General features: G+C 47.7%; 1 protein-coding gene across 1 annotated transcript in view; it reads left to right on the forward strand.

Moving 5' to 3' along the window:
- Positions 1-22,318, forward strand: part of LOC134983437 (zinc finger protein ZFP2-like) — a 44,802-nt gene that overhangs the window by 15,281 nt on the left and 7,203 nt on the right. The window lies entirely within an intron of this gene.

The raw sequence follows: 22,318 nt of genomic DNA on the forward strand, positions 1-22,318 counted from the left end.
ACTTGTCATTTATTTTGTACTGTCTGGACATGGCTACTAATAACAGATGCACAGACATAATTCTTAAAGCTATGTGTGCAAATGCTAGGAGATTAGGAGACAAAATTCCAGAGCTAATTGTGATAATGACCAGGGATAACCTGGATATTGTGGCAATTACAGAGTCATAGTGCAATGAGAATCATGACTGGGACATAGCTATACCAGGATACAATTTATTTAGGAAGGATAGAATGGTCAGTGTAGGAGGAAGGGTAGCAATGTATGTGGGAAAAAAGCATAAATGCTACTTCAATTAATACAAAATATTGAAGACAAATCTGAGGCCCTTTTGGTCACCACAGAAACCGGGAAAAAGGACATTATTCGCATTGGGGTGATCTCTAGACCACGTGGCCTGGGGCAGGATTTGGACAGGAATCTATTGTTGGACATCACTAAAATGACTTTAAAGGGAGAAGTCATAATCATAGGAGACATTAATTTACCTGATGCAAGGGGTGGGGTCTTTTGCAATTTCAGCTGCAAGTGGTAAATTCCTTACAGGGAGCATCTCTCAATAAACAGCAGATATTTCCCTTCTGCATAGAAGAGCGGTCCAGAAAGAAAGAAGTAAACTTCCTTTTTGGGAGCACTCTTGTTAACTTAATTGCAATTAAAATATAACCTTTAATAACTATTCACTAAAAATTCATATATATGGATCTTACTTACTTAAAAGAAAGATTACTATTGACTGAATTGTCTTACTATCAGTATTATATCAATCAGGGTGAAAAATATTTTATTTAGAAGAAATATATTCATATGTGTAATACTTTACCATCTAGAACACTGCCAGACAGCCGTGGGCTCTCCCTATTGTTTCCTGTAAATAGAATCAGTTACATGTGCATGGTATCCACACATACACCTTATTCATTATCATTTTCAGAAGGGAGAGGCTGAGGCTTATATATACTGTCTATGTATGGTAGGTATCCCTTCCGTACCTACCATACATAGACAGGAAAACTATGTATATAGAAAACTATAGGTCTGTAAGACAATACAGAAGGAAACTATAGGTCAGTAAGACAATACAGAAGAAACTATAGGTCAGTAAGACAATACAGAATAAACTATAGGTCAGTAAGACATTACAGAAGAAACTATAGGTCTGTAAGACAATACAGAAGGAAACTATAGGTCAGTAAGACAATACAGAAGAAACTATAGGTCAGTAAAACGATACAGAAAAAACTATAGGTCAGTAAGACAATACAGAAGAAACTAGGTCAGTAAGACATTACAGTAGGAAACTGTAGGTCAGTAAGACATTACAGAAGAAACTATAGGTCAGCAAGACAATAAATAAGGAAACTATAGACCAGTAAGACTACAGTAAGCCACGATACGTCAGTAAGACCATACAGTAAAAAACTATAGGTCAGTAAGACAATACAGTAGGAAACTATAGGTCAGTAAGACAATACAGTCAGAAACTATAGGTCAGTAAAGGGCCCTACACACTTAAAGATTATCTGTCCAATCTGGCTGATTGGAAAGAAAATCTGGCGATGTCTGGGAGCAAATGACAATCAACCATTTGCTCCCAAAATCAAGAAAATGGACAAACACACTTCAGATAAATTGGTTTAATGAAACAAATGTAACCAATTTGTCTGAAAGTCCATTTTTGTCTGTTTTCCAATCTTTGAGAGCAAATAGTAAATTGCCATTTGCTCTCAGACATTGCCAGATTTTCTTTCCAATCAGCCAGATTGGACAGATAATCTTTTAGTGTGTAGGGCCCTAAGACAATACAGTAAGAAACTATAGGTCAGTAGGACAATACAGAAGAAACAATAGGTCAGTAAGACAATACAGAAGAAACAATAGGTCAGTAAGACAATACAGTAGGAAACTATAGGTCAGTAAGACAATACAGAAGAAACTTTAGGTTAGTAAGACAATACAGTAGGAAACTATAGGTCAGTAAGACAGGAAACTATAGGTCAGTAAGACAGTGATACAGTAGGAAGCTATAGGTCAGTAAGACAATACAGAAGAAACTTTAGGTCAGTAAGACAATACAGTAGGAAACTATAGGTCAGTAAGACAGGAAACTATAGGTCAGTAAGACAGTGATACAGTAGGAAACTATATAGGTCAGTAAGACAATGTAGAAGGAAACTATAGGTCACTAAGACAATACAGAAGAAACAATAGGTCAGTAAGACAATACAGAAGAAACAATAGGTCAGTAAGACAATACAGTAGGAAACTATAGGTCAGTAAGACAGGAAACTATAGGTCAGTAAGACAGTGATACAGTAGGAAACTATAGGTCAATAAGACAATGTAGAAGGAAACTGTAGGTCAGTAAGACAATACAGAAGGAAACTATAGGTCAGTAAGACAATACAGTAGGAAACTATAGGTCAGTAAGACAATACAGTCAGAAACTATAGGTCAGTAAAGGGCCCTACACACTTAAAGATTATCTGTCCAATCTGGCTGATTGGAAAGAAAATCTGGCGATGTCTGGGAGCAAATGACAATCAACCATTTGCTCCCAAAATCAAGAAAATGGACAAACACACTTCAGATAAATTGGTTTAATGAAACAAATGTAACCAATTTGTCTGAAAGTCCATTTTTGTCTGTTTCTCTAACGTCCTAGTGGATGCTGGGGACTCCGTCAGGACCATGGGGAATAGCGGCTCCGCAGGAGACAGGGCACAAAAGCAAGCTTTTAGGATCACATGGTGTGTACTGGCTCCTCCCCCTATGACCCTCCTCCAAGCCTCAGTTAGGTTTTTGTGCCCGTCCGAGAAGGGTGCAATCTAGGTGGCTCTCCTAAAGAGCTGCTTAGAAAAAGTTTTTAGGTTCTTTATTTTCAGTGAGTCCTGCTGGCAACAGGCTCACTGCATCGAGGGACTTAGGGGAGAGATTTTCAACTCACCTGCGTGCAGGATGGATTGGATTCTTAGGCTACTGGACATAGCTCCAGAGGGAGTCGGAACACAGGGCTCGCCCTGGGGTTCGTCCCGGAGCCGCGCCGCCGACCCCCCTTGCAGATGCTGAAGATGAAGAGGTCCGGAACCAGGCGGCAGAAGACTCTCAGTCTTCATCAGGTAGCGCACAGCACTGCAGCTGTGCGCCATTGTTGTCAGCACACTTCACACAGCGGTCACGGAGGGTGCAGGGCGCTGGGGGGGGGCGCCCTGGGCAGCAATGTATAATACCTGTATGGCGAAAAATACATCACATATAGCCCTTGAGGCTATATGGATGTATTTAACCCCTGCCAGATATCTAAAACTCCGGAGAAGAAGCCCGCCGAAAAGGGGGCGGGGCCTATTCTCCTCAGCACACAGCGCCATTTTCCCTCACAGAAATGCTGGTGGGAAGGCTCCCATGCTCTCCCCTGCACTGCACTACAGAAACAGGGTTAAAACAGAGAGGGGGGGCACTGATTTGGCGATATGTATATATATTAAAATGCTATAAGGGAGGAACACTTATATAAAGGTTGTCCCTGGTTAATTATAGCGTTTGGTGTGTGCTGGCAAACTCTCCCTCTGTCTCCCCAAAGGGCTAGTGGGTCCTGTCCTCTATCAGAGCATTCCCTATGTGTGTGCTGTATGTCGGTACGTGTGTGTCGACATGTATGAGGAAAATGTTGGTGAGGAGGCGGAGCAAATTGCCTGTAATGGTGATGTCACTCTCTAGGGAGTCGACACCGGAATGGATGGCTTATTTATGGAATTACGTGATAATGTCAACACGCTGCAAGCCGGTTGACGACATGAGAGGGCCGGCGAACAAATTAGTATCTGTCCAGGCGTCTCAAACACCGTCAGGGGCTGTAAAATGCCCATTTACCTCAGTCGGTCGACACAGACCCAGACACGGATACTGATTTCAGTGTCGACGGTGAAGAAACAAACGTATTTTCCTTTAGGGCCACACGTTAAGGGCAATGAAGGAGGTGTTACATATTTCTGATACTCCAAGTACCACAAAAAAGGGTATTATGTGGGAGGTGAAAAAACTACCTGTAGTTTTTTCCTGAATCAGATAAATTAAATGAAGTGTGTGATGATACGTGGGTTTCCCCCGATAGAAAATTATTGGCGGTATACCCTTTCCCGCCAGAAGTTAAGGCGCGTTGGGAAACACCCCTTAGGGTGGATAAGGCGCTCACACGCTTATCAGAACAAGTGGCGGTACCATCTACAGATAGGGCCGTACTTAAGGAGCCAGCCGATAGGAGGCTGAAAAATATCCTAAAAAGTATACACACACATGCTGGTGTTATACTGCGACCAGCGATCGCCTCAGCCTGGAGGTGCAGAGCTGAGGTGGCTTGGTCGGATTCCCTGACTAAAAATATTGATACCCTTGACAGGGACAGTATTTTATTGACTATAGAGCATTTAAAGGATGCATTTCTATATATGCGAGATGCGCAGAGGGATATTTGCACTCTGGCATCAAGAGTAAATGCGATGTCCATATCTGCAAGAAGATGTTTATGGACACGACAGTGGTCAGGTGATGCAGATTCCAAGCGGCACAAAGATGTATTGCCGTATAAAGGGGAGGAGTTATTTGGGGTCGGTCCATGGGACCTGGTGGCCACGGCAACGGCTGGAAAATCCACAGTTTTTTACCCTAAGTCACATCTCTGCAGAAAAAGACACCGTCCTTTCAGCCTCAGTCTTTTCGTCCCTATAAGAGTCATATCTGCCCAGGGATAGAGGAAAGGGAAGAAGACTGCAGCAGGCAGCCCATTCCCAGGAACAGAAGCCCTCCACCGCTTCTACTAAGTTCTCAGCATGACGCTGGGACCGTACAGGACCCCTGGATCCTACAAGTAGTATCAAAGGGGTACAGATTGGAATGTCGAGGCGTTTCCCCCCTCGCAGGTTCCTGTAGTCTGCTGTACCAATGTCTCCCTCCGACAGGGAGGCAGTATTGAAAACAATTCACAAGCTGTATTCCCAGCAGGTGATAATAAAATTACCCCTCCTACAACAAGGAAAGGGGTATTGTTCCACACTATATGGTGGTACTGAAGCCAGAAGGCTAGGTGAGACCGATTCTAAATCTGAAAAATTTGAACACTTACAAGGGTTCAAATCCAGATGGAGTCACTCAGAGCAGTGATAGCGAATCGGGAACAAGGGGACTATATGGTGTCCCGGGACATCAGGGAGGCTTACCTCCATGTCCCAAAATTTGCTTTTCTCACCAAGGGTACCTCAGGTTCGTGGTACAGAACTGTCACTATCAGTTTCAGACGATGCCGTTGGATTGTCCAAGGCACCCCGGGTCCTTACCAAGGTAATGACCGAAATGAGGATTCGTCTTCAAAGAAAATGGACGACCTCCTGATAAGAACAAGGTCCAGAGAACAGTTGGAGGTCGGAGTAGCACTATCTCAAGTAGTTCTACGACAGCACGGGTGGATTCTAAATATTCCAAAACCGCAGTTGTTCCGACGACACGTCTGCTGGTCCTAGGGATGATTCTGGACACAGTCCAGGAAAAGGTGTTTCTCCCAGAGGAGAAAGCCAGGGAGTTATCCGAGCTAATCGGGATCCTCCTAAAACCAGGAAAAGTGTCAGTGCATCATTGCACAAGAGTCCTGGTAAAAATGGTGGCTTATTACGAAGCGCTTCCATTCGGCAGATTTCACGCAAGAACTCTTCAGTGGGATCTGCTGGACAAATGGTCCGGATCGCATCTTCAGATGCATCAGCGGATAACCCTATATCCAAGGACAAGGGTGTCTCTCCTGTGGTGATTACAGAGTGCTCATCTTCTAGAGGGCCGCAGATTCGGCATTCAGGATTGGATGCTGGTAACCACGGAGGCCAGCCCGAGAGGCTGGGGAGCAGTCACACAGGGAAAAAATTTCCAGGGAGTGTGATCAAGTCTGGAGAATTCTCTCCACATAAATATACTGGAGCTAAGAGAAAATTTATAATGCTCTTAGCTTAGCAAGACCTCTGCTTCAAGGTCAGCCGGTATTGATCCAGTGGGATAACATCACGGCAGTCGCCCACGTAAACAGTAAGGGCGGCACAAGAAGCAGGAGGGCAGTGGTCAAAACTGCAAGGATTTTTCGCTAGGCGGAAAATCATGTGATAGCACTGTCAGCAGTGTTCATTCCGGGAGTGGACGACTGGGAAGCAGACTTCCTCAGCAGGCACGACCTCCACCCGGGAGAGTGGGAACTTCATCGGGAAGTTTTCCGCATGATTGTGAACCGTTGGGAAAGACCAAAGGTGGACATGATGGCGTCCCGCCCGAACAAAAAACGGGACAGGTATTGCGCCAGGTCACGAGACCTTCAGGCGATAGCTGTGGACGTCCTGGTAACACCGTGGGTGTAACAGTCGGTGTATGTGTTCCCTCCTCTGCTTCTCATAACCAAGGTATTGAGAATTATAAGACGTAGAGGAGTAAGAACTATACTCGTGGCTCCGGATTGGCCAAGAGGGACTTGGTACCCGGAACTTCAAGAGATGCTCACAGAGGACTAATGGCCTCGGGAGCTAAGATGGGATTTGCTTTCAGCAAGAACCATGTCTGTTCCAAGAGGAACCGTGGCATCTGCCTCTAAGAAAGGACCTGCTCCAGCAGGGACCTTGTCTGTTCCAAGACTTACCGCGACTGCGTTTGACGGCATGGCGGTTGAACGCCGGATCCTAAGGGAAAAGGCATTCCGGAAGAGGTCATACCTACCCTGGTCAAAGCCAGGGAGGAGGTGACCGCACAACGTTATCACCACATGTGGTGAAAATATGTTGCGTGGGTGAGGCCAGGTAGGCCCCACGAAAAAATTTCAACTAGGTCGATTTCTGCACTTCCTGAAAACAGGAGTGTCTATGAGCCTCAAATTGGGGTCCATTAAGGTTCAAGTTTCGGCCCTGTAGATTTTCTTCCAGAAAAAATTGGCTTCAATGCCTGAAGTCCAGACGTTTGTCAAGGGAGTATTGCATATACAGCCCCTTGTGTGCCTCCAGTGGCACCGTGGGATCTCAACGTAGTGTTGGGATTCCTCAAATCATATTGGTTTGAACCGCTCAAATCTGTGGATTTGAAATATCTCACATGGAAAGGGACCATGTTGTGGCCCTGGCCTCGGCCAGGCGATTGTCAGAATTGGGGGTTTTGTCTTAAAAAAGCCCATATTTGTTTTTCCATTCGGACAGGGCAGAACTGCGGACTCGTCCCCAGTTTCTTCCTAAGGTGGTGTCAGCGTTTCACCTGAAACAACATATTGTGGTGCCTGCGGCTACTAGGGACTTGGAGGACTCCAAGTTGCTAGACGTTGTCGGGGCCCTAAAAATATATAGATATATATATATATATATTTCCAGGACGGCTGGAGTCAGAAAGTCTGACTTGCTGTTTATATTGTATGCACCCAAAAAGCTGGGTGCTCCTGCTTCTAAGCAGACTATTGCTCGTTGGATTTGTAGTACAATTCAGCTTGCACATTCTGTGGCAGGCCTGCCACAGCCAAAATCTGTAAATGCCCATTCCACAAGGAAGGTGGGCTCATCTTGGGCGGATGCCCGAGGGGGTCTCGGCTTTAAAATTTTGCCGAGCAGCTACGTGGTCAGGGGGGAACACGTTTGTAAAATTCTACAAATTTGATACCCTGGCTGAGGAGGACCTGGAGTTCTCTCATTCGGTGCTGCAGAGTCATCCGCACTCTCCCGCCCGTTTGGGAGCTTTGGTATAATCCCCATGGTCCTGACGGAGTCCCCAGCATCCACTAGGACGTTAGAGAAAATAAGATTTTACTTACCGATAAATCTATTTCTCGTAGTCCGTAGTGGATGCTGGGCGCCCATCCCAAGTGCGGATTGTCTGCATTACTTGTACATAGTTATTGTTACAAAAATCGGGTTATTATTGTTGTGAGCCATCTTTTTTAGAGGCTACTTCATTGTTATCATACTGTTAACTGGGTTCAGATCACAAGTTGTACGGTGTGATTGGTGTGGCTGGTATGAGTCTTACCCGGGATTCAAGATCCTTCCTTATTGTGTACGCTCGTCCGGGCACAGTACCTAACTGAGGCTTGGAGGAGGGTCATAGGGGGAGGAGCCAGTACACACCATGTGATCCTAAAAGCTTGCTTTTGTGCCCTGTCTCCTGCGGAGCCGCTATTCCCCATGGTCCTGACGGAGTCCCCAGCATCCACTACGGACTACGAGAAATAGATTTATCGGTAAGTAAAATCTTATTTTTCCAATCTTTGAGAGCAAATAGTAAATTGCCATTTGCTCTCAGACATTGCCAGATTTTCTTTCCAATCAGCCAGATTGGACAGATAATCTTTTAGTGTGTAGGGCCCTAAGACAATACAGTAAGAAACTATAGGTCAGTAGGACAATACAGAAGAAACAATAGGTCAGTAAGACAATACAGAAGAAACAATAGGTCAGTAAGACAATACAGTAGGAAACTATAGGTCAGTAAGACAATACAGAAGAAACTTTAGGTTAGTAAGACAATACAGTAGGAAACTATAGGTCAGTAAGACAGGAAACTATAGGTCAGTAAGACAGTGATACAGTAGGAAGCTATAGGTCAGTAAGACAATACAGAAGAAACTTTAGGTCAGTAAGACAATACAGTAGGAAACTATAGGTCAGTAAGACAGGAAACTATAGGTCAGTAAGACAGTGATACAGTAGGAAACTATATAGGTCAGTAAGACAATGTAGAAGGAAACTATAGGTCACTAAGACAATACAGAAGAAACAATAGGTCAGTAAGACAATACAGAAGAAACAATAGGTCAGTAAGACAATACAGTAGGAAACTATAGGTCAGTAAGACAGGAAACTATAGGTCAGTAAGACAGTGATACAGTAGGAAACTATAGGTCAATAAGACAATGAAGAAGGAAACTGTAGGTCAGTAAGACAATACAGAAGGCAACTAGATGAGTAAGACAATACAGAAGAAACTATAGGTCAGTAAGAATAGAGAAGGAAACTATAGGTCAGTAAAACAATGCAGAACAAACTATAGGTCAGTAAGACAATACAGTAGGAAACTGTAGGTCAGTAAGACAATACAAAAGGAAACTATAGGTCAGTAAGACAATACAAAAGGAAACTATAGGTCAGTAAGACAATACAGAAGGAAACTATAGGTCAGTAAGACAATACAGAAGCAACTATAGGTCAGTAAGACAATACAGAAGGAAACTGTAGGTCAGTAAGACAATACAAAAGGAAACTATAGGTCAGTAAGACAATACAAAAGGAAACTATAGGTCAGTAAGACAATACAGAAGGAAACTATAGGTCAGTAAGACAATACAGAAGGAAACTATAGGTCAGTAAGACAATACAGAAGAAACTATAGGTCAGTAAGACAATACAGTAAGAAACTATAGGTCAGTAAGACAATACAGTAGGAAACTATAGGTCAGTAAGACAATACAGTAAAACTATAGGTCAGTAAGACAACACAGTAGGAAACTATAGGTCAGTAAGACAATACAGTAGGAAACTATAGGTCAGTAAGACAATACAGAAGGAAACTATAGGTCAGTAAGACAATACAGTAGGAAACTATAGGTCAGTAAGACAATACAGTAGAAAACTATAGGTCAGTAAGACAATACAGTAAGAAACTATAGGTCAGTAAGACAATACAGAAGGAAACTATAGGTCAGTAAGACAATACAGTAGGAAACTATAGGTCAGTAAGACAATACAGTAGTAAACATCTACAAAGCCTTTTTCTCTTACATCCTAGAGGATGCTGGGGACTCCGTAAGGACCATGGGTTATAGACGGGCTCCGCAGGAGACATGGGCACCTAAAAAGAACTTTTCCTATGGGTGTGCACTGGCTCTTCCCTCTATACCCCTCCTCCAGACCCCAGTTAGATTCTGTGCCCAGAGGAGAATGGGTGCACTGCAGAGAGCTCTCCTGAGTTTTCTGTAGAAAAATAATTTTGTTAGGTTTTTTATTTTCAGGGAGCACTGCTGGCAACAGGCTCCCTGCATCGTGGGACTGAGGGGAGAGAAGCAGACCTACTTAACTGACAGGCTCTGCTTCTTAGGCTACTGGACACCATTAGCTCCAGAGGGAGTCGGAACACAGGTCTCGCCCTGGGGTTCGTCCCGCAGCCGCGCCGCCGTCCTCCTCACAGATGCTGGAAGATAGAAGCCGGGCGAGTATGAGAAGATAGAAGACATCTCAGGCGGCAGAAGACTTCAGATCTTCTTGAGGTACCGCTGCGCGCCATTGCTCCCAGACACAACACACAGAGGCAGCACTGATGGGTGCAGGGTGCAGGGGAGGGGGGGAGGGGCGGGGGGCGCCCTGGGCAGCAATAATACTCAAAGTTTGATGCACAAAGAGTATGATTAGGCTGCGGAGGCAGTAAATCACAGATCCCCCGCCATTTTATTACAATTGCACTGGGACCGAAGCCCGCCGTCGGGTGGGCGGAGCTTGATCCTCACCACTAACCAGCGCCATTTTCTCCACAGAAGCTGCATGAGGACACTGGCTCCCCGGTCTCTCCCCTGCTGGGGGGCACATTGGTAACGCAGTGAGTGGGAATTGTATATATATATATATATAAAAGCGCTATCTGGTCATTTATTTTTTCCGGTGTTATTTGAGCGCTGGGTGTGTGCTGGCATACTCTCTCTCTGTCTCTCCTAAGGGCCTGGTTGGGGTTTTGTCCCTTTATAGGTCTGCACCGGTGGGGGCACGTCTTCAACTTTTCAGCCAGGCCTGGGTCAGCTCAGACCTTAATCCTTGGGTGTTGGAAATAGTTTCCCAGGGTTACAAACTGGAATTCGAAGAGGTGCCCCCGCGCCAATTTTTCAAGTCGGCATTACCAGCTTCTACACCAGAACGGAATGTAGTGTTAGCTGCAATTCAAACGCTGGCTCCCCGGTCTCTCCCCTGCTGAACACTTTCACGGGCTGGAAAAAGAGGAGGGGGGCACATTGGTAACGCAGTGAGTGGGAATTGGAGATATATATATATATATATATATATATATATATATAAAAGCGCTATCTGGTCATTTATTTTTTCCGGTGTTATTTAGGAGCTGGGTGTGTGCTGGCATACTCTCTCTCTGTCTCTCCTAAGGACCTGGTTGGGGTTTTGTCCCCATATAGGTTAATCCCTGTGTGTGTGGGGTGTCGGTACGTGCGTGTCGACATGTCTGAGGCGGAACGCTTCTCCAAGGAGGAGGTGGAGCAAATGAGTGGTGTGTCCCCGTCGGTGGTGCCGACTCAGGAATGGATGGACATGTGGCATATGTTGAATGCAAGTGTGGCATCTTTACATAAAAGGCTTGCTAAGGCTGAATCCAGGGAGGCATCAGGGGGTCAATCCTCGGATTGGACCGACTCACAGGGCCCGTCGGGGTCTCAAAAACGTCCCTTAGCACAAATTGTGGACACTACTACCGACACTGACTTTGATTCCAGTGTCGACTATGATGAAGTAAAATTGCAACCTAAGGTGACAAAAAGCATTCAGTGTATGATTGTGGCAATAAGGGATGTGTTGCATATTGAGGATGAACCCTCGGTCCCCGACACAAGGGTACACATGTTTAAGGGTAAGAAACAGATTATTTATTTTCCCACATCTCATGAACTAAATGAGTTCTTTGAAAAGGCTTGGGAGACTCCGGAGAAGAGACCGCAGATCCCAAAAATTATTTATATGGCATACCCCTTCCCTAAACAGGACAGGGGGCGTTGGGAATCACCTCCCACTGTGGACAAGGCCTTAACGCGCCTGTCCAAGAAAGTGGCGCTACTGTCTCCAGACACAGCGGCCCTCAAGGATCCTGCGGATCGCAGGCAGGAGACTACTTTAAAGTCTATTTCTCTGACGTCCTAAGTGGATGCTGGGACTCCGTAAGGACCATGGGGATTAGCGGCTCCGCAGGAGACAGGGCACAAAAAGTAAAAGCTTTTGGACTAGCTGGTGTGCACTGGCTCCTCCCCCTATGACCCTCCTCCAAGCCTCAGTTAGATTTTTGTGCCCGGCCGAGAAGGGTGCAATCTAGGTGGCTCTCCTGAGCTGCTTAGAGTAAAAGTTTAGACTTAGGTTTTTTTTTTATTTTCAGTGAGTCCTGCTGGCAACAGGCTCACTGCATCGAGGGACTAAGGGGAGAAGAAGCGAACTCACCTGCGTGCAGAGTGGATTGGGCTTCTTGGCTACTGGACATTAGCTCCAGAGGGACGATCACAGGCCCAGCCATGGATGGGTCCCGGAGCCGCGCCGCCGGCCCCCTTACAGAGCCAGAAGACAGAAGAGGTCCGGAAATCGGCGGCAGAAGACAGCTGTCTTCAGTAAAGGTAGCGCACAGCACTGCAGCTGTGCGCCATTGCTCTCAGCACACTTCACACTTCGGTCACTGAGGGTGCAGGGCGCTGGGGGGGGGGGCGCCCTGAGACGCAATATAAACACTATTTTTGGCTAAAAATACATCACATATAGCTCCTGGGCTATATGGATGTATTTAACTCCTGCCAGTTTTTCCTAAAAAAGCGGGAGAAAAGGCCGCCGAGAAGGGGGCGGAGCCTATCTCCTCAGCACACAAGCGCCATTTTCCCTCACAGCTCCGCTGGAAGGACGTCTCCCTGACTCTCCCCTGCAGTCCTGCACTACAGAAACGGGGTAAAAAAGAGGGGGGGGGGCACTAATTTGGCTAGAAAAACTACATAGCAGCTAATAGGGAGAAACACTTATTATAAGGTTGTCCCTATACATATTATAGCGCTTTGGTGTGTGCTGGCAAACTCTCCCTCTGTCTCCCCAAAGGGCTAGTGGGGTCCTGTCCTCTATCAGAGCATTCCCTGTGTGTGTGCTGTGTGTCGATACGTGTGTGTCGACATGTATGAGGAGGAAAATGGTGTGGAGGCGGAGCAATTGCCTGTATTAGTGATGTCACCTCCTAGGGAGTCGACACCTGATTGGATGGTCTTATTTAAGGAAAAGACTGTTGACGACATGAGACAGCCGGCAAATCAGCTAGTGCCTGTCCAGGCGTCTCAAACACCGTCAGGGGCTCTAAAGCGCCCATTACCTCAGTCGGTCGACACAGACACAGACACGGACACTGACTCCAGTGTCGACGGTGAAGAAACAAACGTATTTTCCAGTAGGGCCACACGTTACATGATCACGGCAATGAAGGAGGTTTTGCATATTTTTGATACTACAAGTACCACAAAAAGGGGTATTATGTGGGGTGTGAAAAAACTACCCGTAGTTTTTCCTGAATCAGATGAATTAAATGAAGTGTGTGATGATGCGTGGGTTTCCCCCGATAAAAAACTGCTAATTTCTAAAAAATTATTGGCATTGTACCCTTTCCCGCCAGAGGTTAGGGCGCGTTGGGAAACACCCCCTAGGGTGGATAAAGCGCTCACACGCTTATCAAAACAAGTGGCGTTACCGTCTCCTGATACGGCCGCCCTCAAGGAGGCAGCTGATAGGAAGCTGGAAAATATCCTAAAAAGTATATACACACATACTGGTGTTATACTACGACCAGCAATCGCCTCAGCCTGGATGTGCAGTGCTGGGGTGGCTTGGTCGGAGTCCCTGACTGAAAATATTGATACCCTGGACAGGGACAATATATTATTGACTATAGAGCATTTAAAAGATGCATTTCTATATATGCGAGATGCACAGAGGGATATTTGCACTCTGGCATCAAGAGTAAGTGCGCTGTCCATTTCTGCCAGAAGAAGTTTATGGACACGACAGTGGTCAGGTGATGCGGATTCCAAACGGCACATGGAAGTATTGCCGTATAAAGGGGAGGAGTTATTTGGGGTCGGTCTATCAGACCTGGTGGCCACGGCAACAGCTGGAAAATCCACCTTTCTACCCCAAGTCACCCCTCAGCAGAAAAAGACACCGTCTTTTCAGCCTCAGTCCTCTCGTCCCCATAAGGGCAAGCGGGCAAAAGGCCACTCATATCTGCCCCGGGGTAGAGGAAGGGGGAAAAGACTGCAGCGGGCAGCCCCTTCCCAGGAACAGAAGCCTTCCCCCGCTTCTGCCAAGTCCTCAGCATGACGCTGGGGCCTTACAAGTGGACTCAGGTACTGTGGGGGGGCGTCTCAAGAGTTTCAGCGCGCAGTGGGCTCACTCGCAAGTGGACCCCTGGATCCTGTAGGTAGTATTTCAGGGGTACAGATTGGAATTCGAGACGTCTCCCCCTCGCCGGTTCCTGTAGTCTGCTTTACCAACGTCTCCCTCCGACAGGGAGGCGGTATTGGAAGCCATTCACAAGCTGTATTCCCAGCAGGTGATAATAAAAGTACCCCTCCTACAACAGGGAAAGGGGTATTATTCCACACTGTTTGTGGTACCGAAGCCGGACGGCTCGGTGAGACCTATTCTAAATCTGAAGTCCTTGAACACTTACATACAAAGGTTCAAATTCAAAATGGAGTCACTCAGAGCAGTGATAGCGAGCCTGGAAGAAGGGGACTATATGGTGTCTCTGGACATCAAGGATGCTTACCTCCATGTCCCAATTTGCCCTTCTCACCAAGGGTACCTCAGGTTCGTGGTACAGAACTGTCACTATCAGTTTCAAACGCTGCCGTTTGGATTGTCCACGGCACCCCGGGTCTTTACCAAGGTAATGGCCGAAATGATGATTCTTCTTCGAAGAAAAGGCGTCTTAATTATCCCTTACTTGGACGATCTCCTGATAAGGGCAAGGTCCAGAGAACAGTTAGAGGTCGGAGTAGCACTATCTCAAGTAGTACTACGACAGCACGGATGGATTCTAAATATTCCAAAATCGCAGCTGAATCCGACGACACGTCTGCTGTTCCTAGGGATGATTCTGGACACAGTCCAGAAAAAAGTGTTTCTCCCGGAGGAGAAAGCCAGGGAGTTATCCGAGCTTGTCAGGAACCTCCTAAAACCAGGCCAAGTGTCAGTGCATCAATGCACAAGGGTCCTGGGGAAAATGGTGGCTTCTTACGAAGCGATTCCATTCGGCAGATTCCATGCAAGAACTTTTCAGTGGGATCTGCTGGACAAATGGTCCGGATCGCATCTTCAGATGCATCAGCGGATAACCCTGTCTCCGAGGACAAGGGTGTCTCTTCTGTGGTGGTTGCAGAGTGCTCATCTTCTAGAGGGCCGCAGATTCGGCATTCAGGACTGGGTCCTGGTGACCACGGATGCCAGCCTGAGAGGCTGGGGAGCAGTCACACAGGGAAGAAATTTCCAGGGAGTGTGGTCAAGCCTGGAGACTTCACTTCACATAAATATACTGGAGCTAAGGGCAATTTACAATGCTCTAAGCCTAGCAAGACCTCTGCTTCAAGGGCAGCCGGTGTTGATCCAGTCGGACAACATCACAGCAGTCGCCCACATAAACAGGCAGGGCGGCACAAGAAGCAGGAGGGCAGTGGCGGAAGCTGCAAGGATTCTTCGCTGGGCGGAAAATCATGTGATAGCACTGTCAGCAGTGTTCATTCCGGGAGTGGACAACTGGGAAGCAGACTTCCTCAGCAGGCACGACCTCCACCCGGGAGAGTGGGGACTTCATCCGGAAGTCTTCCACATGATTGTGAACCGTTGGGAAAAACCAAAGGTGGACATGATGGCGTCCCGCCTCAACAAAAAACTAGACAGGTATTGCGCCAGGTCAAGGGACCCTCAGGCAATAGCTGTGGACGCTCTGGTAACACCTTGGGTGTTCCAGTCAGTGTATGTGTTCCCTCCTCTGCCTCTCATACCCAAGGTACTGAGAATTATAAGACGGAGAGGAGTAAGAACTATACTCGTGGCTCCGGATTGGCCAAGAAGGACTTGGTACCCGGAACTTCAAGAGATGCTCACAGAGGACCCGTGGCCTCTGCCGTTAAGAAATGACCTGCTTCAGCAAGGACCCTGTCTGTTCCAAGACTTACCGCGGCTGCGTTTGACGGCATGGCGGTTGAACGCTGGATCCTGAAGGATAAAGGCATTCCGGAGGAAGTCATCCCTACCCTGATCAAAGCCAGGAAGGAGGTGACCGCACAACATTATCACCGTATTTGGCGAAAATATGTTGCGTGGTGTGAGGCCAGGAGGGCCCCGACGGAGGAATTTCAACTGGGTCGATTCTTGCATTTCCTGCAAACAGGAGTGTCTATGGGCCTCAAATTGGGGTCCATTAAGGTTCAAATTTCGGCCCTGTCGATTTTCTTCCAGAAAGAATTGGCTTCAGTTCCTGAAGTCCAGACGTTTGTCAAGGGAGTACTGCATATACAGCCCCCTTTTGTGCCTCCAGTGGCACCGTGGGATCTCAATGTAGTTCTGAGATTCCTCAAATCACATTGGTTTGAACCGCTCAAATCTGTGGATTTGAAATATCTCACATGGAAAGTGACCATGCTGCTGGCCCTGGCCTCGGCCAGGCGAGTGTCAGAATTGGCGGCTTTATCTTACAAAAGCCCATATCTGATTTTCCATTCGGACAGGGCAGAACTGCGAACCCGTCCCCAGTTTCTCCCTAAGGTGGTGTTATCGTTTCACCTGAACCAACCTATCGTGGTACCTGCGGCTACTAGGGACTTGGAGGACTCCAAGTTGCTGGACGTAGTCAGGGCCCTGAAAATATATGTTTCCAGGACGGCTGGAGTCAGAAAATCTGACTCGCTGTTTATCCTGTATGCACCCAACAAGCTGGGTGCTCCTGCTTCTAAGCAGACTATTGCTCGTTGGATTTGTAGTACAATTCAGCTTGCACATTCTGTGGCAGGCCTGCCACAGCCAAAATCTGTAAATGCCCACTCCACAAGGAAGGTGGGCTCATCTTGGGCGGCTGCCCGAGGGGTCTCGGCTTTACAACTTTGCCGAGCAGCTACTTGGTCAGGGGCAAACACGTTTGCAAAATTTTACAAATTTGATACCCTGGCTGAGGAGGATCTGGAGTTCTCTCATTCGGTGCTGCAGAGTCATCTGCACTCTCCCGTCCGTTTGGGAGCTTTGGTATAATCCCCATGGTCCTTACGGAGTCCCAGCATCCACTTAGGACGTCAGAGAAAATAAGAATTTACTTACCGATAATTCTATTTCTCGTAGTCCGTAGTGGATGCTGGGCGCCCATCCCAAGTGCGGATTGTCTACAATACTTGTACATAGTTATTGTTACAAAAATCGGGTTTTTATTGTTGAGAGCCATCTTTGCAGAGGCTCCTACGGTTATCATACTGTTAACTGGGTTCAGATCACTAGTTGTACGGTGTGATTGGTGTGGCTGGTAAGAGTCTTACCCGAGATTCAAGATCCTTCCTTATTATGTACGCTCGTCTGGGCACAGTATCCTAACTGAGGCTTGGAGGAGGGTCATAGGGGGAGGAGCCAGTGCACACCAGCTAGTCCAAAAGCTTTTACTTTTTGTGCCCTGTCTCCTGCGGAGCCGCTAATCCCCGTGGTCCTTACGGAGTCCCAGCATCCACTACGGACTACGAGAAATAGAATTATCGGTAAGTAAATTCTTATTTTATTCGCATACTGGAGCTGTGCTAAGACCGACTATTGTGTCGGCATGGGTATGTAGCGCAATTTCAGCATGGACAGATGATCTGACGGCTGAATTTGATACCATGGATAGAGATACTATATTGTTAATTCTAGCCCATATTAAAGACGCAGTCTTATTTATGAGAGATGCTCAAAGGGATATTGGATTGCTAGCTTCTAGGGCCAATGCCATGTCTATCTCAGCGAGACGATCCTTATGGACTCGCCAATGGACGGGTGATGCGGATTCCAAAAAACATATGGAAGTCCTACCCTATAAGGGAGACGTATTGTTTGGGGATGGGCTGACGGACCTGGTTTCCACAGCTACCGCAGGTAAATCAAATTTTCTCTTACCATCCTAGTGGATGCTGGGGACTCCGTAAAGACCATGGGGAACAGATGGGCTCCGCAGGAGACTGGGCTCTCTAAGAAAGAATTAGGACTACTGGTGTGCACTGGCTCCTCCCTCTATGCCCCTCCTCCAGACCTCAGTTAGAATCTGTGCCCGGCCAGAGCTGGATGCTCCTAGTGAGCTCTCCTGAGCTTGCTAATAAGAAAGTATTTATTAGGTTTTTTTATTTTCAGAGAGCTTCTGCTGGCAACAGACTCTCTGCTACGTGGGACTGAGGGGAGAGAAGCAAACCTACTAACTGCGGCTAGGTTGCGCTTCTTAGGCTACTGGACACCATTAGCTCCAGAGGGATCGAACACAGGTACCTAACCTTGGTCGTACGTTCCCGGAGCCGCGCCGCCGTCCCCCTCGCAGAGCCAGAAGTCAGAAGCCGGCAGAAGCAAGAAGACATCGAAATCGGTGGCAGAAGACTCCTGTCTTCACATGAGGTAGCGCACAGCACTGCAGCTGTGCGCCATTGCGCCCACACTACCCACACACTCTGGTCACTGTAGGGTGCAGGGCGCAGGGGGGGGGGGCGCCCTGGGCAGCAATTAGGATACCTCTTGGCAAAAAGACACATATATACAGCCGGGCACTGTATATATGTACGAGCCCCCGCCATTTTATTTACACAGACCCGGGACAGAAGCCCGCCGCTGAGGGGGCGGGGCCTTCTTCCTCAGCACTCACCAGCGCCATTTTCTCTCCACAGCTCCGCTGAGAGGAAGCTCCCCATGCTCTCCCCTGCAGTATCCAGGTAGAAAAAGGGTAAAAAGAGAGGGGGGGCACATAAATTTAGGCGCAAATTGTCATAAACAGCAGCTACTGGGTAAACACTAAATTACTGTCTAATCCCTGGGTTATATAGCGCTGGGGTGTGTGCTGGCATACTCTCTCTCTGTCTCCCCAAAGGGCCTGGTGGGGGAACTGTCTTCAAGTGAGCATTCCCTGGGTGTGTGCGGTGTGTCGGTACGTTTGTGTCGACATGTTTGACGAGGAAGGATACGTGGAGGCAGAACAAGTGCAGATGAATGTGGGGTCGCCGCCGACGGCACCGACACCTGATTGGATGGATATGTGGAAGGTGTTAAATGATAACGTAAGCTCCTTGCATAAGAGGTTGTATAAAGCTGAAGCCTTGGGACAGTCAGGGTCTCAACCCATGTCTGATCCTACAGCTCAGAGGCCGTCAGGGTCTCAAAAGCACCCGCTATCCCAGATTGTTGACACAGATATCGACACGGATTCTGACTTCAGTGTCGATGACGATGATGCTAAGTTGCAGCCTAAATTGACTAAAGCCATCCGCTACATGATTATAGCAATGAAGGATGTATTGCACATATCAGAGGAAAACCCTGTCCCTGACAAGAGGGATTATATGTATGGGGAGAAAAAGCAAGAAGTGACTTTTCCCCCTTCACATGAATTAAATGAATTGTGTGAAAAAGCGTGGTATTCCCCTGATAGGAAAGTAGTAATTTCCAAAAGATTGCTTATGGCTTACCCTTTCCCGCCAACCGACAGGTTACGCTGGGAATCCTCCCCTAGGGTAGATAAGGCGTTGACACGCTTATCTAAGAAGGTGGCCCTGCCGTCACAGGATACGGCCGCCCTAAAGGATCCTGCGGATAGAAAGCAGGAAGGTATCCTGAAGTCTGTTTATACACATTCTGGTACTCTACTGAGGCCAGCAACTGCTTCGGCCTGGATGTGTAGTGCTGTAGCAGCATGGACAGATACTCTGTCTGAGGGGATAGATACCCTGGACAGGGAGACTATTTTACTGACCCTGGGACATATCAAAGACACTGTGCTATATATGAGGGATGCCCAGAGGGAAATTTGCCTACTGGGCTCTAGAGTAAACGCAATGTCGATTTCTGCCAGAAGGGTCCTGTGGACTCGGCAGTGGACTGGTGATGCCGACTCTAAAAAACACATGGAGGTTTTACCTTACAAGGGTGAGGAATTGTTTGGGGACGGTCTCTCGGACCTGGTTTCCACAGCAACGGCTGGGAAGTCGAATTTTTTGCCATATGTTCCCTCACAGCCAAAGCACCGTATTACCAAATGCAGTTCTTTCATTCAAAAAGAGCCTCCACTAAATCCACCGCGTGACGCTGGGGCTCCAAAGGCGGAGTCAGGAGCGGTGGGGGCACGTCTCCGAAATTTCAGCCACCAGTGGGTTCGCTCATGGGTGGATCCTTGGGCTATACAAATTGTGTCTCAGGGATACAAGCTGGAATTCGAAGTGACGCCCCCTCACCGTTACCTAAAATCGTCCCTGCCGGCTTCTCCCATGGAAAGGGAGGTAGTGTTGGCGGCAATTCACAAGTTATATCTCCAGCAGGTGGTGGTGAAGGTTCTCCTTCTTCAACAGGGATGGGACTACTATTCCACAATGTTTGTGGTGCCGAAACCGGACGGTTCGGTCAGACTCATTTTGAATTTAAAATCCCTGAACATTTATCTGAAGAAATTCAAGTTCAAAATGGAATCGCTCAGAACGGTCATTGCAAGCCTGGAAGAGGGGGATTTTAAGGTGTCGCTGGACATCAAGGATGCTTACTTGCATGTCCCCATTTATCCACCTCATCAGGAGTACCTCAGGTTTGTGGTACAGGACTGTCATTACCAATTCCAGACGTTGTCGTTTGGCCTGTCCACGGCACCGAGAATATTTCCCAAGGTAATGGCGGAGATGATGGTACTCCTTCGAAAGCAAGGAGTTACAATTATTCCATACTTGGACAATCTCCTCATAAAGGCGAGGTCCAGGGAGGAGTTGCTGATCGGCCTAGCACACTCTCAGGAAGTGTTGCAACAACACCGGTGGATCCTGAATATTCCAAAGTCGCAGCTGATCCCTACGACGCGTCTGCCCTTTATGGGCATGATTCTGGACACAGGCCAGAAGAAGGTGTTTCTCCCGGCGGAGAAGGCTCAGGAGCTCGTGACTCTGGTCAGAGACCTCCTAAAACCGAAACAGGTATCGGTGCATCACTGCACGCGACTCCTGGGAAAGATGGTGGCGTCATACGAAGCCATTCCCTTCGGCAGGTTCCATGCGAGGATCTTTCAGTGGGATCTGTTGGACAAGTGGTCCGGATCGCATCTTCAGATGCATCGGCTGATCACCCTGTCCCCCAGGGCTAGGGTGTCTCTTCTGTGGTGGCTGCAAAGTGCTCACCTCCTCGAAGGCCGCAGGTTCGGCACACAGGACTGGGTCCTGGTGACCACGGATGCAAGCCTCCGAGGATGGGGGGCAGTCACTCAGGGAAGAAACTTCCAAGGGCTGTGGTCAAGTCGGGAGTCTTGTCTGCACATCAATATCCTGGAACTAAGGGCCAAATACAACGCCCTGAGTCAAGCGGAGCCTCTGCTTTGAAACCAAACAGTGCTGATTCAGTCAGACAACATCACCGCAGTGGCCCATGTAAACCGCCAGGGCGGCACAAGAAGCAGGAGGGCAATGGCGTAAGCCACCAGGATTCTTCGTTAGGCGGAGAATCACGTGCAAGCACTGTCAGCAGTGTTCATTCCGGGAGTGGACAACTGGGAAGCAGACTTCCTCAGCAGGCACGACCTCCACCCGGGAGAGTGGGGACTTCATCAAGAAGTCTTCACGCAGATTGTAAATCGATGGGAACTGCCACAGGTGGATATGATGGCGTCCCGCCTCAACAAAAAGCTAAAAAGGTATTGCGCCAGGTCAAGGGACCCTCAGGTGATAGCTGTGGACGCACTAGTAACACCGTGGGTGTTCCAGTCGGTCTATGCGTTTCCTCCTCTTCCTCTCATACCAAAGGTGCTGAGAATTGTAAGAAAGAGGAGTGAGAACAATACTCATTGTTCCGGATTGACCAAGAAGGACTTGGTACCCGGAACTGCAAGAAATGCTCACAGAGGACCCATGGCCTCTGCCTCTCAGACAGGACCTGTTGCAACAGGGGCCCTGTCTGTTCCAAGACTTACCGCAGCTGCATTTGACTGCATGGCGGTTGAACACCGGATCCTAGCAGAAAAAGGCATTCTGGAGAAGTTATTCCTACGCTGATAAAGGCTAGGAAGGACGTGACAGCAAAGCATTATCACCGTATATGGCGAAAATATGTTACTTGGTGTGAGGCCAGGAAGGCCCCTACAGAGGAATTCCAGCTCGGACGGTTCCTGCACTTCCTACAGTCAGGAGTGTCTATGGGCCTAAAATTAGGGTCCATAAAGGTCCAGATTTTGGCCCTATCCATTATCTTTCAAAAAGAACTGGCTTCACTGCCTGAGGTTCAGACGTTTGTTAAGGGAGTGCTGCATATTTAGCCCCCTTTTGTGCCACCAGTGGCACCTTGGGATCTTAACGTGGTGT

This window comes from Pseudophryne corroboree (genome assembly GCF_028390025.1).
Source record: "Pseudophryne corroboree isolate aPseCor3 chromosome 3 unlocalized genomic scaffold, aPseCor3.hap2 SUPER_3_unloc_15, whole genome shotgun sequence".
NCBI classification, from domain to species: domain Eukaryota; kingdom Metazoa; phylum Chordata; class Amphibia; order Anura; family Myobatrachidae; genus Pseudophryne; species Pseudophryne corroboree.